We start from the raw sequence: 19,632 nt of genomic DNA, 5'->3' as shown, positions 1-19,632 counted from the left end.
GGGGAAGTGGAAAGAGAAGAGACACCTTGAGAACTTCTGGCACCCTCACCGAGTTCGTAGCTCAGTCTTGGCTTCTGCGTCGGTTACTGTAAGGTGCCTAATACACACAGAAGAAGGGGGAAAGAATAAACAACAACTACCACCTACCAACTATTCTCTCTCTATAAAATAATCAAATCTTATCCTACCAGTGATTCCCAAAGGTTTTGCTACTCTTCGTGTTGGTGTGTAGAAACAATCAGGAGCTTCATGCCTGGGAGATAAAAACTAACATTACTGTGGGTCCTTGCTATTAGTCTGCAACCTACTCGAACTAATACTCACTATAGTTACCTGTAAGCTCCCTGTACTTGCCCCAACTGGGGTTCTGGTAGAGTCTCTGTGCGAACATGTGACAAAAGGAGTCTCAATGCTGAATTGTCTTCTGCGCGCAAAAAGGTTCAAGGGAGGCAAGAAGGCGTTAAGGGTAAAGCAGGGAAAGCGCAAGAAGGGAATTGTTTCACAGTTTTATTGTTTGCAGGCAAAGGGGAAGAGCCGCTGGCTTACTGTTTCTCTCAGGGTTCACCACAAGAAGTCAATGGAGTCCGTGGAACTTTCCTCTGAGATATCCTGTCGAACTTTAACAGAGAGAACCTTGCTCCCACGACGACAGCGGAATAAGCAGAGAGTAGTCACAGCCACCGCAGCCGTCGGAAGGTTTTCAGGAGAAAATATCTTTCCTGCAGGGACTATTTTCAGCTAACGAAAAACTACACTAAATGGGACTTTAAAGGATCTTCCACGCTCTCGGCATGTAGCCGCTACGAGTGGACTCGAGGATATTCTAAACTGACTCTGATAACTCCTGTCCTGAATATAGACACGGAGCCTAAGACACTAGCTGCCACCTCAGGAACCCGAACAGTTGAAGTGCGCAGTTTGAAAGCAGCGCGAGGCGCACATCAACTAGCCCCCACACACTAGCTCTAGGTTTACTTCTATGGCCACAGCGGTGGCCATCTTGGGAGGAACATTTACACTCACTATTTCCTGAACCTATTTACATTGTACTGAAAGGAACCTATTTAATAGTACATGGGTACCAAACATTAACCAGACAGGGCTTCACTATTGTCCTAGCCCTATTCCCAGATTTAGGAACATAGGTAGATGCTATTTGCAAAACCCTGACAGGGTGTTTTAAGCATTTATTGTATTTACTCGGGCAAGAAACGATGACACACACTCAGAGACAGAATCCAGACCAATAATTTCTAGAACCAAGCAGGATTGGCACAATTAGGTAAAATATACTTTCAAATGCAAGGCAGTACACAGAAATACTATTGTGGATAAAATTGGTATTGTTACAGGTTTGTATTTGCTTTTAAAACAGTTCAGAATACTTTGCAAATACTTTGGATTACTTTTGGGTTACTTTTTAGTTACATTGACTACTCAAGTTGATATGCCTAGATATCACACTGTGGGTCCTACAATAAAGAGGTAAGAAAGCCAATTTAATGTTCAAAGTACAGTTACTTTTGTTTCATGCAGAAATCAGGTCGACAGAATATTTCAAAGGAAAAAACACAAAATAGGTTCCTTTGGAGAAAAAGAGTGTTATTGGTTTGCAAGTAAGTAAGCGACTTACAATGGTGGGTGCCTCAGGTTAGAACCAAGGTTCCCCAAGATTCAAGGAGGCACTTAAGTTGCATCACCAGCTGCACTATGGCGGCCGGATGCAGAGTGCTGAGGCCCAATGTTAGCCAGAAGGGCTAGGGGCCCTTCAGTAAGGGGCTGCTCAAAAGCAGGCGACTCGGTTGTGGGAGCAAAGCTCCTGGGGTTAAGATCAGCATTACAGGGGCCAACAGTCAGCACAGGAGTTGCACCAAATGCGGCCCGGGCGGCCAGATGCAGGTTGCCAAGGAGACGTCGGGAGCCCTGTTGATTCCCATGGAGATCCCTGGTTCGGAAGAAAGACTGCAGGCTTGGACAAAAAGGTTTCTTGAGGGCGACCACCAGCAGGAGAGGTAAGTTGGGTTAATGGGAGATGCTTGGACACTGCCAGTTGGGCCACCCAAGGCCGTGGGGTGTCGGGTGCAGGAGTGTCTTTAGGCATCGAGTTTTCTCACCAGCTCCTGTCGAAGAAACCCCTCAGTTGAGGCTTCAGGCATCGGGTAGAAGATTGAGGAAGGTCGGGGATCACCGGATCCCAAATCAGAATCACTGTGGAGGCCTCCTTGTGGTATTGAGCCACTCGGGCCGTGGGCGTTTCTTGCAGAGTGGTGCAGAACCGCAGATCCGGCTAGGGTCTGTCTTGGAGTCTTTGGTTGAGCAAATCCAGTGCTCATAGGAGACCGATTCTTTTTGGTGAAGGTAGAGCAAGTCTTCCGGGTTCTGGACTGCTGCAGGACATGCTAGTTGGAGGTTGAAGTTGGGACAGGCCGGTAGGGCTGGGGCCAAATCAGTTGGTGTCCCCTTCTTCCTCGTTCAGCAAGGCTCTTCTGCCTTCTTCTTTCTCCCTTTTGAATCTGAGGAGGCAAGGTTCAGGGTCACACCTAAATACTAAATTAAGGGGTGTTATTGGGGTGTGCAGGTTGGGAGCAATGGATTCCTTCCTTGGAGTGAATACACCCCCTATTATGCCACCCTGTAGTGGGAGGGAGGCATGAGCCTCTCTCTGATTGGCTGTGTCCCCTCATCTTCATGATTAGTACAGCCCCTGGAACTGCTGAACGGTGGGCTCATCAGGGACACTCCACTGTCTGCCCAGGATACTGAAGCAAACACAAGTTGGGCAATTATTCTAAGGTTTGTCCACTACTGGGGCAACCAATTTTAAGAGGATCCAGATAGACGGAATCGCTCCTACACCTTGTATACACCAGTATTGGAGAGACTGTAAGAACAGTATGGCCTTGTCTTCATAGCCTTGAAAAAGACCAGGAGGACAAAATATGTGTCAGCTGCTGTGTTTGTTGGACAATACTGGGGGACAATTTGCCTTTGAAGTAAAAAAACGATGTGGAAGAATTTGACTTATGTGGACTGGAATTGATCATTACAACAGAACCTTAAGAAGAAGAGATGTACCTGTGCAAACTGGACTGTGTGTGCTTGAGTGCATTTTTCTCTTTTAGATTGAGATGTGTGCTTCACCTCGCCTCCCCCAACTGAGGGGTAGGGTTGGCAAAGATGGGCACACTTCTCTTCCTAACTTGGTTTTCCTGCTGATTCTCCTTCCCACAGTGAGGGTCAGAACCGGTGGGAGCCTGTTGCTGGGGACAGCAAAAGGCAGGGTCAGCTAACAAAGGTGGCAGGCCTGTGAAGCTTCCCCTTCGTGGACCCAGTCCATCCTGGGGAGGGAGGCAGGACACCTCTGCCCAGGATGGGCTTTGTTTCTGGACCCAAGGAGAGGAGGCCGGCTACCCAGAGCTCCAGAAACCTGTCTGTTGGTGGCAAACAGTGGGTAGCCATTCAGGAACCAGGGATGGTTCTTTTTCAGGGGGGCATCTCTAAGATGCTCTCTGAGTGCATTTATTATTAAAACCCACACTGGTATCATTGTGGATTTAATGTACTGAGATGTTTGCTACTAAACTTACCAGGTTTCAGTAAAGCCATTATGGAGCTGTGGAGATCATGATGACCAACTCTCAGATCATATACTAGTTTTTTTCTGGCTTTACTGTTCTTACAATGTCTAAGAATGGACTTAGACACTGTTGGGGTACGGTGCTAATGCAACTGTACCCTCACCTGTGGTCTGGTGCACCCTACTAGAGAGGTGAAATACCTAGGTTGCGGGCATGGCACACAGGGGTGTGTGGCATGTCGACACTTCACTTTTCTCTGCACCAAAACATGCAGCCTGCAATGGCAGCGTGGGGGTGTTAAGGTGCAGGTTCTCTAAGGGTGAATATCAACAGGTGATTCGTGAGCCCCAGTGAAGTGACCATAACCTATCTAAGTGAGCACTAAGTGAAAAACAGTGAAAAAAGACAGGAAACTGGTTATTGGTAATATCAAAAGGATGAGCAGGTACACAATGAAAAAATAAACAATAAGGCTCTCTCTTTTGTTAGTGTCGATGACGTTTCGACCCTCTCTTGATATGGGGTCTCTTCAGGACAGCATTTCTGGGGACAGTGTTGCATCTAGTATCTCCTTGACGTTTTAGAATGATGTCAGGGGAAGGATGGGACAATGCCGGAACCAACTGATTAGAAGAATCTGTAATCAAGGAATGTGGCCTTTAGTAATACAGATATGCATTTGATCCTGCACCTTGAGAGTGGGATGATAGTTGTACACTCACTGTTATGTCTATTCCTACCACGGATAGTGGTGTAGCAAGGGTTAAGGGTAGAAACCCGGTCTGATTCTGTAATGGTAGTGGTAGTGGTGCCGGGGCAAATTCAATAACGCCTTCTCGGACCTTTCTGTGGAGCTGATTTCCACCCTCAAGGAGATACTAGATGCAACACTATCCCCAGAAACGCTGTCCTGAAGAGACCCTGTATCAAGAGAGGGTCGAAACATCATCAACACTAACAAAAGAAAGAGCCTTATTGTTTATTTTTTCATTGTGTACATGCTCGTCCTTTTGTTATTACCAATAACCTGTTCCCTGTCTTTTTCACTTAGTGCTCACTTAGATAGGTTATGGTCACTTTACTGGGGCTCACAAATCACCTGTTGATATGCAGTTAATGCCATTTGTCCAATTCGTTTTTGTATAAGGAAATACAGCTGTAGTTGAGATTGTAACTGCAGAATAAATTCATCTTACTTCGGCTGAAGTAAGCATCAATTTAATGAAGTTGTGTTGGGCTTCCTTAAGAAATTTTAATGAGTTTGTTGAAATATACTAAGATATTATTCTGTGATCTATAAAAAGGTCAGAAATTGCATTTTTTTCAATTGGATCAATCTGAGCAAGTAATATCTATCTTGCATATATTATATTGTCTTCATACATGAGTTCCCTGTGAATATTGCTTTTTAAGCTTAAATTGCTAACCCAGCTCACAAGGACGTATGGGTAGCACTTGCTCTAAAGAATATAGGGTCTCTAAGGGTGGCACAATAGGTCCTGCAGCCCTTAGAGGCCTTCCTTGGTCGCATTGCCCTTGGTACCCCTGGTACCTTATACAAGGGGCTTACCTGTGGCAAGAGATGTGCCAATGGTGAATACAAAGGTACAGTTTTGGGAAAGAACACAGGCCCTGGGAACCAGATTGGCATGGACCCAGGGCACATCAAGTCAAAGTGCATCAAGTGTCAAGCAAAAAGTAGGGGGTAACCATGCAAAAAGGGCCCTTTCCTACACTTATCTATTTTTTACCACTTGTGTATTTTTTAAACCCATCTTTTCCGATGGCAGCTCCGAGTGCAGCTGATGCCTTTTGTTTCAGCTGGTCCCCGTACATTCACATAGTGCGAGGTGACGGGGTTAGATAAAGAGAAAACCTCTCATTTCCACTGCTTGCTCATGTGCAATGCTGACAGTTGGCAATGCGCACAAAGAGAAACTGAGAGAGCAAGGGCATGAAAGGGCCAATCACTGCATGGCTTCATAATAAAGCCATGCATGATTAGACTCTGGGACACCCTGAAGCTCTCTCACCTAAATGCATCTGTTCAGCCAATGCCAGCGCTCCCTTGTTGTAATGTTACCAGCACAGCATGGGAGCAGTTCCAGGATTGCCTCAGGCAGGGGAACTCAGTGCCCATTAGAATACCAGGGTGCCGCAGCTGTGTTTCCCCCAGACTCTCCAATAGCTGGGGTGGTGAAAGGCGTTGTAGGAAGGTGGATACCTGACTATGGTTACCCCAGATTTTTTTGCCTTGTGTTTAGCTGGTTTTCGACTTAGTTGGCCTGGGATCCTGCTAATCAGGGCCCCAGGCTATCTGCTCTCTCTATAAAATGGACTCCATGTACCTTAGGTACATACCTAATTGGATATTGGGTCACCTTATGAGCCCCTGTATAGTGTACTATAGGTACCCAGGGCATAGGTTCAATCATGGCCTACCAGGGCCTGCACCATATCTTTTGCCACCCCTGGCTGGCCATCCAAACTGACGCAACTGGCTGATCACTCAGCTGGGGCAAGGTCGTGTAACCATCCCTTGCTTAGATATAGTATTCCTATGTCTAACCTTATATCTGGACACATATGCACCTATAAGTCACTCCTATGGCAAGCCTTAACAATCCTGAAGGCAGAGTGCTTGGTTTTATGTGAGATGGTGCTCTAGCATGAGCTGAGCCTGTCTGCAGCTTTCGGAACCAAGTCCTTATAGCTGTTCTAGGATATTGCCATACCATATACTCTTAAGTGCATTAAAATCCTCGCGGTTATTGCTAACTTTGGTTTGGCTTTATCAAAACATGTCGTGTAAGGTGTCATACACTTCGGAATACTACCCCCTCGCCAGTTCTGGCGACGGGGGTAGCATTCCACCCTTCTAGAGGGAAAAGACATGTTACTTTCATTAATCCCGGTTAAAGTTAACCAGAGACTCAGCATCACAAAATGGATGCTGCTGCCACAGACACAAGTCTGGCCTCCTGCTGTTGGGAGTCCTTCCAGTGAGGGAGGCTTGGACAATAGGTTTCCTGTCACAGGGAGGTTCTAGCACCACCCCAGACAGGAGATAGTGGATTGGGGCAGGGAGGGCTGAATGAAACGAGACACTGCCTGGGGCACACAAGGTGTCCCCTGCATAGGCCAGTTCAAACCGGTGCTGGGGCACTCCAGCTCCAGCTCTGGCGCAAAACTAGACAAAGGGAAAGTGGTGTAACCACCCCCTTCCTGGGTCCCACCCATAGGAGGGACCTAGCAGGTAATCCAGCCCCTAGATTTGGTATATAGGTAAGAGCTGTGTCCTTTAGACTTTAGATAATCCTGACTGAAACTCTGATATGAAACTCTGGACCCTTCGACATCGTACTCGACGTAGAAGACTGATGAATCTCCCTTGTGGTCAGGGAGTGACCACCCTGTGCAAGCAGGCACCATCAAGCGCTGTACGGTTTGCTTTGTCGTTGCTCCTGCCGGAGCTTGAACACAGAGCCTGACAAGACCCAGACTTCCAGACATCCAACAGCCCGATCCACAGCCACAGCAAAGCTGAGACTCGTGAAGGCGACGAGAGATGTGGGACCGGCCATCTTGGAAAGCCAGCAAATTGCTTTCCGTGCAACTTCTGAGGCACCCTCGAAGTTGTGCATTGGGGATTGAGACGCACCAGTCCCGAGCACCAACTGCACTGAAGATCACCTCTCCACACTCACCGAGTGCTGCGTGGGGCCCTTTTGCATTTTCCTGATTGACGCGTCTGTCCGGTCACTTGCCCGTTGGCTAGTGGCCTCTGTGACGACGAAATCCTAAATCTACACCACTGGTCTGGTTGCTCTAGACTGGCCCTTGCTTCCCTGCAAAGGAGAAGCCCCTCAGTCCTTGCTGGCCTGAGTAAGAAGCCATCTTCGATTCCTGCATGGGTTGCATTTGCCAAGGCCTGTTGACTCCGAATCGAGATCGACACCGCCAACAGATAGAGGCTTTGTGGGACAGTCCGTATCCAGCTCCTGGTCATTGTCAACACCTCCTGGTTCACGTGGCTGTAGAGGCAAGCTTCACGACATCCCTTGATCGCATCCCGACATCGCCTGGTTCCTTCCTGGTTCCTTCCTGGTCACTGGCTAGTGACCCAGACTCTGTCCCCTCTGCTTTCAGGTACTCTTCATCCTCGATCCACCCTTGGATCCAACCGGACTTCTTTTCTCCAAGGCTCCATAGAACTCCACGACGAAACCCGACACACTTTGACACCTATGCAACCGCTTCCTGTGGGTGAGGTAACACGAGTAATGCAGTGCTCCTGTAAAGATTAACTGTCCTAGTTTCAAGTGGTTAGCTTCTAGTCCAGTCGGAAGACTCCTAATCCTTTAACTTTCTAACTTTACGCACCCATTGACTTCTATGTGTGCACGCGTGTGCATTTAGACACTGCAACCGCATCCCGTGGGCCTCCTGCTCCCTAACTATTGTTAGTACTGTGTAGCCCCAGCGATTCCCAAGGCCCTAGGCCTTACCATTGTTCGTGACGTGGTTCTTATACCACTATTTTAGTATATGGTTTAGCGGGCCACCAGGGCCTATCCATATTTGTGCAACTTTTGTATGTTATATTAAGTTACTTGTTATGCGCTTGTGCTCCTGTTCTCATAAAGAGTTCAGTGGATTGTTTTAGAAATAAATACATATATATTTTGAATATATAACCTGTGTGGTGTTCTTTCATTTGGTATTAAAAGGATTGCATATGGTAAAACAGCTGGCTTCACATGCCCTCGTGACTTTAGCCTAAGACTGCTTTTGTCCATGCTACCCCTAGGATAGCTGGTCTATATGGTTGACTTTACAAACATCACCATAAGGGTTGTTTGGACTGGTGTAAGGTGCTCACTAGAATAGTGAACATCATATACCAGGCCAACTTCTCACATTGGTGTGCAGCGGTTGGGATTTGAGCTTGCTGTTGTTTTACCAATTGTAATCTTTGAGATATCATTTGAAAGATCACATTAGGTACCAAAGGTACATATAACAAAGCTTAAAATACATAAGTTATATTGAACTTAGTTGTTGTAGACCAAAGGGCTTAGCACACCCTGACTACAACTCCTAGAGAGGTTCTAGTAGGTAAACACTCAGTGTAGGTAGGTGCACACACCACACCTCACTAGACATGTCTGGCACAGGTGAACCCTCCAGTTCTCTATCTGTGGTAAGTGACCTTCCCAAGGTACCCTCCAGATATGATATGCTCAACTTCTGAGAGATGAGGTCATTGTGTACCTCAAGGAGGTTGAAACAGGGTTCCAACCCTACCATCCAGCACCTGATGGAGCTCCTAGAAGCAGCTGATCTTGAGAAGGCCTCTACACCAGCCCCCCCCCAGATAATACAGGTGAAGGTGTGCCCTCCACAGAGGGTGACTCCTTAACCCCAGAAGTAGATGAGGTAGAGGTAGAAGATTCAGATGATGGGGGAGATAGCCAGGTCCACGTCAGGAAGCTTAGCCAGTCTAACCGAAGCTTACTTGGGAATGGAGAAGGGTTGCACCTTCCCAGGCCTAACAGTAGACTTCAGTTCAGTTCATGAAGCTTTATTCGGTTCATGGTAAAAATGACCATAAAAGCACAGCAAACAGGCAACAGAGTTAAAAAGTACAAACATAATTAAAAACTCATACTTTTTCTAAAAGCCATAGATTTACATATTAAACTGGCAGTATAAAAACATATATCGGGGTGGTCCAAATTATACAACAAACACATAGCATCCTCCACATTTAAGACTCCATACTTAAGAAATAATGGTTTTAAAAAAGAGATCCTAACGTTCTGAAATAGGGGGCAAATGAGCATAAAGTGCATTGTGCTTTGCTTGGAATGTACGTCACAGGGACACGGACCCACAGGGGGCTTTTTAGGATGTGGGAAAGCCACTAGTACATGAGCAATGCCAACTCTTAATCTGGTCAATACAAACCTATGCGTTGGCCAGGTTACTACGGTCAGATAACGTTGGAATCCCTCGACAGCAATATATTTATTGTAAGTTTTAACAGTAGCGAGGGAATTGGTTATTACTGAACGTTTAAGAGCTTTATGTGACATAAAAGTCTTTTTAAGATCCTGTTTCGCAAGACCTCTAGGGGGGCAGTTTTCTAACAACAAATTGATATCAAAGATGCTTTTATAACAATCTACAGCATATTTAAGCCACGGTATCTGCATACAGTTGTCTAATCCAAGGCAGTCCCTAATTGTAAGTTGATTGAACTCGGTCTCTTCCTTAAGCCAAATTGCTCGATGAAGCAATAGAGGCCTAAGTGAGGCGAGCTCTGTTAGGTGAAAAACCCCTGCCTCTCTATGGATCAACTCTGTTGGAGCAGATTTAGGGAGGCACAGTAATTTCTTGAGAAAGTTGTTATCTTCTATCTGTAGACAATCAGTTTTGCAGTAGCCCCAAAGCCCCGCCCCGTAAAGGGCAATGGATACACTGCGTGCCTTGTAGATTTCCAGCATATCCTTGATTCGCCTATCCCCCAGTTTTGACGCAAATTTAAAAATGCCATAAGAGCTTTTGCTCATTTTAGTTCGTACATTCGTTAGTTCGTGCCCCCACCTACCATCACTAGTAAAAGTAACCCCCAAGTAGCAAAAACTATTCACATTCTGCCCTTTGACCCCTTCTATAAAAAAGGGGTGATTTCTGCCCACTTTAGTCCCACAGATCATAGTATGAGTTTTATTCTTGTTGATCAGCAGTCTCCTGCTCCCAATAAATTCAGTGAACTTGTCCATCAGACGCTGCAGACCAAGGGGTGTCCGGAATAAGAGCACCGCATCGTCTGCATATAGCAGAACTGGGACACTATCCCCTGCAACCTGTGGCGCATCAGCCTTGATAGTTTTCAAGGCGGCTTCAACCCCATTAACAAAGAGGGTAAATAAAAGGGGCGCAAGGACATAACCCTGCCTAATTCCCCGTTGAACTTTAAAATTACTAGTACATTCCCCACTGACACCATACCGAACGCATGTTTTCAGCTTACTGTATAGTCTGGCGAGAAAAAAGATAATTTCTTTCGGGGCGCCCAGATCAAGCAAAACTGTCCAAAGAAGTGAATGATTAACTAAATCAAAAGCACTGCTAAGGTCAGCAAAGCAAAGATAGATATTGCCGGGTTTGGCTCTGGTGTACTTGCCTATCAACAACTCCAGATTCAGGCACTGGTCTAGGGTCCCTCTACCCTTCCTGAATCCATATTGTGAATTTGCAAGTATTCCATTCTCATCAGCCCACTCCTCTAATCTGAAAAGCAGAACTCTGCTCATAATTTTTACAGACGAGTCGAGCAGGCTGATGGGCCGGTAATTACTTGCCAGGGCTTTATCTCCCTTTTTATATATTGGGACTATAATGGAGTCGCCCCATGTTGGTGGAATCATGGTGGTTACGGCAGCGTTAAGTACCAATGTGAGTATTGGTCCCCAAATCTGCGGTTGAGACCTGTAAACATCTATTGGGACTCCATCTGGCCCCTGGGCCTTGCCCCCCTTGCTATTTTTAATACCATTTTCCACCTCTCCCAACGTAATATCTAAAGGTACTACCGGCCAAATCCGGTTTTCGTTGGCCGTCATGGTATTATCTTGAAAAATCGCGGAAAAATGGTTCACCCAGTCCTCGCTACCTACATTAGATGAAAGATGCGGGATTTTATCATCTTGGAGGAAAGGGGAGTTAACAGTGGACCAAAACAGGCGACTATCGGCAGTTTCTGCTGCCTGGGTAAGATGCTCCCAGGCTTCCTGCTGTAATTCCCTCTTTCTTCTGGATAGCGCCTGTTTATAATCAAATCTTAAGAGTTTGACTCTGTCCTTGTCCCTTGGGGTATTGGCCAAAGCTTGTTTGAGTTGTGAGAGCAGGGACGTACAGGCATGGTCAAACCATCCAATCCCTTTCCCTCCTCTGCCTACCTTTTTCCCCGTGAAGATGTTGTTAATGACAATATTGATATTAAGAAAACGAGTCATAACCTGAGCAGACGGGCATCCTAGAGATAAGATAATGGCAATGTCCATCATGCATTTATTTATGATTAAAGGTTCCACTGTGGCCGAATTTTCACCTTTCCATCTCAGCCTAACCCCATTGGGTCTATACGGCTCTATATTTACCAGTAGTCTAGTGGATGGTTCATTTCTAATCATCCATGTAGTTATTTGCAAGCTAACACAGTTATGGTCACTCAGGGAGGATGTATCCTTTACTTTGATTATACAATGGGGTACCAAGTTAGATGAGACCATAATATGATCGATGATGGAGCTCACGTTCCTTCCAGTAAAGGTGGGAATTGAGCACTCACTTCCCTCCTGTACAATACTCAATAGCTCTAGATCATGCGAGACCATAGTGCTATTAATTGCCTCTCCATAGGCATTATGTGGAAAGTGGGCCATATTCTCCCCACTATTAGTTAGGATCCCACAGACCCTAGAGGAGGATAAACTACACATTTGTAAATTAAAATCCCCCACCCAAACAAAAATAAAAGTGCATGTTGCTTCGCTTACCAGCTTCATTAGGGCACAGGATAGCTCATCTATCACTTGGTGCCGAAGATTAGTAAAAATATTATTATAAAAATTAATTAAAAGCACATTAGTGCTATCCGGTAGACGTACCCACAAGATTTGTGAGTGTGGTTCGACTAACAAATGTTTAATGATAGTCAACTTAACATCTACTGAGATAAGAATAAGGAGGCCTCCCTTTGCCCTACCATGGCTAGATTCAGAGGCATCCAAACTGTAACATGTATACCCCTCAAAGCTGGGTTTATTAACACACCACGTATCTTGCAGGCATAAAATATCGTAAGATCTTACAATTTCCTCCCATTCTACTTTAGATGCCTTAGATGCCCACCCGGCAATGTTCCAACTCGCCATAGAAACCCCCACAGGATGACAATCATTGGCGATATCTGCAGTGTTATTAGAACAATTACCTCTATTACTTAGGTCTGACCCTGGTGCATCTATACAACTGCCTATAGCAGTCCCTCTAGCAATCACTGTATCCTCAACAATCTCATTTGCACAGTGAACTACTATCCCACTTTCAGGATTGCCCATAATGGCAGAACATAGATCCTCTCTTGCCTCACTTACATTGTTCTTGATGGTACTCAGGTTAACGTCCCTCCCAGTCCCAGGCCCCATCTGATGTCAATCATTTTGGTCCAGAATACTCAAGGACTGGTACCTATTCTGGACTGGGACTTGATAAACCATCCCATTAACCGGCGAGAAAATGTTATCGCAGTTAGGTGCATGATTGGTAGTATATGTTACAAATCTATTACCACTGGGGACAGAATTCAACAAGGGCGAGGGCAAGACAGAGCTGCCATCAGTAAAACCAGTGTTGAAAGTAGGTATCAAAGGCCTGTTGCCATTGGATATGACGTTAGAATTGGAAACCCCGTCTCTACAATTAGCAGAAGGCAATCTGTTAAGATGATTGTAAAAGTAGCCCAAAGGTCTTGCGGCTACATCAGTCTCAGACTGTGTTAAGGCAGCTGCTCTGAGTAAGACCGTTGCAACATGTTGGGGGTGTTTAAAATTAATTATCACACAGTCACCCCCACAGGTCTTCCTGGTGTTACCGATCCAGTTAACCCTTCTGATAGATATAATTTGGTCAGAGTAGTTGACTGGATAGCCACAATGACGGTTTAACCATGAGACCGTTTTATTTTTTAAAGAATCCCCGGACTCCTGATGGTGCGGAGCCTGGATTAAAGGCGGGACATTAGTTAAAACCACAACATAGGGTACACACTCTGGTGGTAGATCTACTGGGCGGCCATTTATACCTACATACACCCCACCGGGCCCTGCTACAGCAGTTGAAATAACTGGTGATTGCATGGGCCTGGCTCTGTTTGGTGCTGGTAATGGATGTATGATGGTACAACGCGGTACATAACACCGCAGTACCATCAAAACGCAGCTTTTGCAGCGCAAGTCATTACCACGACTTGCGCTGTAGGGTGCTGGATTTAGGAATAGTATGATTTACTATTCCAACTCCAGCCTACGTACAGTAGGGAAGGTGTTGGAAAAGTAAATCACACTATTCCTTAGTCTAGAGCGCCCTCCAGTGCAAGTCGTGGTAACGACTTGCGTTCTAAAATCCACGTTGTAATGGTACTGCGGTGTTATGACCGCGTCGTAATGGTTGTTTCCCGCTGGTAATGTACGTGCACTGGAATTTACACCTGCAAGCCCTGAGGCCGCCGGTATAACCACCGGTGCCTGCACAGAACGACCCGCATTGTGTACTGGAAATGGTTTCGGGCAAGTTGAAACAGGTTTCGCCTGTGGTAGTAGTCTTCCTGCATTTGGACCAGAGGGGGCAGTATTGACATAGTGAGGCCTTCCCTTATCTGGTTTAGGTGCAGGTTGGGAACATGTATCAACTCTAATAGGTAATACGGGATTATCCAATTTGGCTACATGTTGATCCACCATAGCCCCTAGTCTGGATACTTCAGCCGACAGTGCATCGATTTTAACTAATAAAGGCTCCACAACCAACTTCAGTTTGTCATCGATACAACTTACTAACAGGTCAAATTGGTTAATATTAATGGTAACACAATTGTCATTAGTAGAAGTCCCTTGATCACCGGCATTCTCCTTGGGGGCGGTGTTCTTTTTCTTCCTGGCCGAGTGATTCCCATGTTTAAGAGAAGGTTTCCTACATGCTCTCATAAAACGGGTAGCCCTAGTAGATTGTTGTGGGGTGCCATTGAGAGTCTCAGATTGTTCAGATAAGTCTTCCGCTACAGTGAGATCATCTAGGGCCTCTGCAGAAACGGAATCAACATTAGTACTGATGCTATCGGTCTCAGCTACCAAAATCGTATTGTTACTGCCCTCATTAGTGGAATCCACTGGTAGGTCCGATGGAAGGTCAGGTAAGGTGCCTTTCCCTAGCGATTTTCTTCTGTCGCAGTTAATTCTGTTGACAACTTTCAGCAGATAGTTGTCCGTTAGGGTAGTTTGGATTGACATGGTTGCTAACGGGTCAAAGCAGCAAGCAGTTACAAGACAGTACTCAAGGGATCAGAAGTGCAAGACCCACGCAAAACTTGCCAGATGCTTGATAAACGGTTTTTCAGCCCTAAAAGTATGAACTGGTACTCACAGTTACAGCCAAGGGGGATGGCCCGTCCCGTCCCTGGTCGTCCCCGGACGGCCACAGACTGCCCCGCCCTTGTCCCGGGCTTCTCCCGGGCGCGCCCACGCGCGTCCCGTGGGATGAGGGGGCGTGTTCTCCTTTATGCGCCTTCCAGCGCTTCCTGGTTGCGAGGGCGGAGAGGGCGGCGGCGTCCTTGCCGCGATGGGGCTGCTGGGGGTTGAAGTTCCAAACGGCCCCCGGCAGAGCCAAGCCCGGCCAGGAGCACCCACAGCAAGGGAACAGGAATGGCGGAGTAGACTTAATCCAGGCAATAGAAGGGAAAGATCTCCTTCCAGGGAGTCTCTCCTCTCTAATGCCTCAAGGGGTTCTCAAAGGGGAATGACTTCCCCTCAGAGAAGAGAACATGAGGCTAGGATTAGAGCTGTCCAACTTCAGATAGAAAAGGAGGAAACAGCCCTGGCCCAAGCTAAACTTGCTTTAGCAAGGGAGCAAAAGTTAAGTGGATTAGATTCCACTGGTGGCAGCAATATCCCTAAGGATAAAGACAGGTCCTATGATCATAGAAACCTGAGTAAGATTGTGCCCCCCTACAAAGATGGGGATGACATCCACAAGTGGATAACTGCTTTGTGAGAGGGCCTGCATGGTACAGCAGGTTCCCCAAAGTCAGTGGGCAGCAATCTTGTGGCTTTCCTTTTCAGAATAAGGAAGAGACACGCTCCTCACAGTTAGACATGAGGATGCTAAAAACTACTCTGTCCTGAAGAGTGCTCTGATTGATGGGTTTGGCTTAACCACTGAGCAATACAGGTTGTTGTTCAGGGATACCCAAAAGGCTCAGACTCAGGACTGGACTGATTTTGTAGATTGTGCTACTAAGGCTCTGGAAGGTTGGTTACTGGGCAGCAAAGTACATGACTATACAGGATTGTATAATTTGATTATGAGGGAGCAGATCCTTAGTAATTGTCAAAATCAGCTTTTACACCAGCACCTGGTGGACTCAGATCTGACCTCTCCACAAGAATTGGGTAAGAGGGCAGACAAATGGGTCAAAACCAGGATTAGGCCTAAAAATCAGGGTGATGACCAGAAGAAAAATTCTACCAAGCCTCAAGAGAAAGGTGGGGATAAATCAAAAGACAAGTCCTCCACAGGGCCCCAAAACTCCAATGGTGGGGGTGGGTCCCAAAACACTTCCTCTAACCAAAAGAAACCTTATTGCCATGTCTGTAAACAGCCTGGCCACTGGAAGACTGACAGCAGTTGCCCAAGGGCCAACAATAAGGAAAACATTCCCCCAAGTAATACTCCCAGACCTCCTGTTACTGTTAGCAGTAATCCCCCAGGTGGTAGGAGTGCCCCCAAGAATTTGGCTGGGTTTACTTTGGGAACTCAGGTGGACTCTGGCCTAACCAGGTCCCCTAACATAGCTACTCTTGTCTGTGAAGATAGCATGGGGTTTGCCAACTTCACTGCTTGTCCCAACACTTTGAGCAAGTACAGACAGGAGCCCCTCATCAATGGTCAGAAAGTTGAGGCCTATAGAGACACAGGGGCTAGCGTCACTACGGTGACTGGGAGTCTAGTCCCCTCAAGGCAACATTTACCTGGAGCCACATACCAGGTGACCAACATTGATGGAGTACAGAAGGATCATCCCATGGCAGTAGTTAATCTCAGCTGGGGACATGGCTCTGGCCCCAATAGAGTGGCAGTGTCTAAAAACGTGCCTGTAGATTGTCTACTGGGAAATGATCTGGAAATCTCAGCCTGGGCTGAGGTAGAACAAGAAACCCATTCTAAAATGGTAAATCTCCATGGAAAGGTTAGTGGGGCTTTGATGGCCACAGCCCCAGCTCAGGATATCCTCCCTGAAAAGGTTGGTAGGGCTGTGCTAGTCTCAGTCCAATCTCAAGCAGACTCCTTCCCTAGACAGATTGACAGGGCTGTGATGGTAACTGCCCAAACCCAAACTGAGTCCCTACTTGAAAAGGTTGGTGGGGCTGTGATGGCCACAGCCCAAACTCAGACAGATTTTAGTGTTGTGAAGCCTGAAACTATGGAACACTCCACTCAGACAGAGAGCATTGGGGTGGAAGACAAGTCTCCCTCCCACCGGACATTAGGTGAGAGTCAGCCTCCTCAGGGAACTGACCCTACCCTTTGTGAAGGAACTGGCCCAGAGGTAGTCAGGCCTAGCCTGGCAGAGCCCCTGATGTCAGTGGACCCTTCCAAGGTGGAACCCAGTCTGGAGCAGGTAACCTGCCCCTCTCTACCCTTCCTCAGTCAGCCCAGGGCTGTAGAGGACAGGGAGGCCCGTGGACCCCAAAGGGCCCCCTGTCCACAAGAACACCCCCATCAGCAGATTTGGGGCACCAAAGCTAGCAGCCCTAGCGAGGTGAAAATTACAGAAACTCCTGAGGGATCTCCCTTACTCTTAGTTAGGAACCTCCCCCAGATGGACACTGTTGGGCACAGCCACACCTGGGACCCAAAGGCCCCAAACCTGACCTGTCCCTCCAGCAAGCCAACAAAAGGGATCCAGCCTCCAGCTATAGGCAGCCAGAGGTTGCCCCTGAGAGCACAGTGCAACTCAGTCATGGAAAGAAAGGCACACATGGTGGATAGTGATTGGAGGAAGCTGAGCCCTAAATTAGTGGAGCCTCACTTCAGTACTCCATCTCAACACCAGCCTTTTACTTTGCCAAAACACACCACAGGTACAGATTCCTTATGGTGGAGACCCTCTGATACCCCTAGGGTGAGGGATTGCTTAGGGACCATGAGACAGGGGGTAACCATGCTAATGCAGGTATTTCCTTATATGGCCACTTAGGCAATATAGGCTTACCTGTTTAAGGATAGCCTTATCTCCTTTCGTTTGGAGGGGTTGTGTAGGAAGGTGGATACCTGACTATGGTTACCCCAGATTTTTTTGCCTTGTGTTTAGATGGTTTTCGCCTTAGTTGGCCTGGGATCCTGCTAATCAGGGCCCCAGGATATCTGCTCTCTCTATAAAATGGACTCCATGTACCTTAGGTACATACATAATTGGATATTGGGTCACCTTATGAGCCCCTGTATAGTGAACTATAGATACAGAGGGCATAGGTGCATCCAACACCTACCAGGGGCTGCAGCATATATTTTGCCACCCCTGGCTGGCCATCCAAACTGACACAACTGGCTGATCACTCAGCTGGGGCAAGGCTGTGTAATCACCCCTTGTTTAGATATAGTATTCCTATGTCTAACCTTACATCTGGACACGTATGCACCTATAAGTCACTCTTGCTTGGTTTTATGTGAGATGGTGCTCTAGCATGAGCTGAGCCTGTCTGCAGCTTTCGGAACCAAGTCCTTATAGCTGTTCTAGGATATTGCCATACCATATACTCTTAAGTGCATTATAATCCTTGCGGTTATTGCTAACTTTGGTTTGGCTTTATCAAAACATGTTGTGTAAGGTGTCATACGCTTTGGAATACTACCCCCTTGCCAGTTCTGGCGATGGGGGTAGCATTCCACCCTTCAAGAGGGAAAAGACATGTTACTTCCATTAATCCCGGTTAAAGTTAACCAGAGCCTCAGCATCACAAAATGGATGATGCTGCTGCCACAGACACAAGTCTGACCTCCTGCTGCTGGGAGTCTTTCCAGTGAGGGAGGCTTGGACAATAGGTTTCCTGTCACAGGGAGGTGCTAGCACCACCCCAGACAGGAGATAGTGGATTGGGGCAGGGAGGGCTGAATGAAACGAGACACTGCCTGGGGCACACAAGGTGTCCCATGCATAGGCCAGTTCAAACTGGTGCTGGGGCACTCCAGCCCCAGCTCTGGCGCGAAACTGGACAAAGGGAAAGGGGTGCAACCACCCCCTTCCTGGGTCCCACCCATAGGAGGGACCAAGCAGGTAATCCAGCCCCTAGATTTCGTATATAGGTAGGAGCTGTGTCCTTAGACTCTAGATAATCCTGACTGAAACTCTGATACAAAACTCTGGACCCTTCGGCCTCCTACTCGACGTAGAAGACTGAAGATTCTCCCTTGTGGTCAAGGAGTGACCACCCTGTGCAAGCAGGCACAATCAAGCGCTCAACGGTTTGCTTTGTCGTTGCTCTTGCCGGAGCTTGAACACAGAGCCTGACAAGACCCGGACTTCCAGACATCCAACAGCCCGATCCACAGCCACAGCAAAGCTGAGACCCGGGGAGGCGACGAGAGACGTTGGACCGGCCATCTTGGAAAGCCAGCGAATTGCTCTCCGTGCAACTTCTGAGGCACCCTCGAAGTTGTGCATTGGGGATTGAGAAGCCCCAGCCCCGAGCACCAACTGCACCGAAGATCCCCTCTCCACACTCACTGAGTGCTGCTTGGGGCCCTTTTGCATTTTCCTGCTCGACGCGTCTGTCCGGTCACTTGCCTGTTGGCTAGTGGCCTCTGTGACGATGATATCCTAAATCTACACCGCTGGTATGGTTGCTCCAGACTGGCCCGTGCTTCCCTGCGAAGGAGAAGAACCTCAGTCCTTGCTGGCCTGAGTAAGAAGCCATCTTCGATTCCTGCATGGTTTGCATTTGCCAAGGCCTGTTGAATCCGAATCGAGATCCGACACCGCCAACAGCAAGAGGCTTCGTGGGACAGTCCGTATCCAGCTAATGGTTGTCGTCGACACCTCCTGGTTCACGTGGCTACAGAGACAAGCTTCACGACATCACCTGATCGCATCCCGACATCGCCTGGTTCCTTCCTGGTTCCTTCCTGGTCACTGGCTAGTGACCCTGACTCTGTCCCCTCTGCTTTCAGGTACTCTTCATCCTCGATCCACCCTTGGATCCAACCGGAC

The sequence above is a fragment of the Lissotriton helveticus genome, chromosome 1_1 (genome assembly GCF_964261635.1).
Source record: "Lissotriton helveticus chromosome 1_1, aLisHel1.1, whole genome shotgun sequence".
NCBI lineage: Eukaryota > Metazoa > Chordata > Amphibia > Caudata > Salamandridae > Lissotriton > Lissotriton helveticus.
This window is presented reverse-complemented; position numbering follows the sequence as displayed.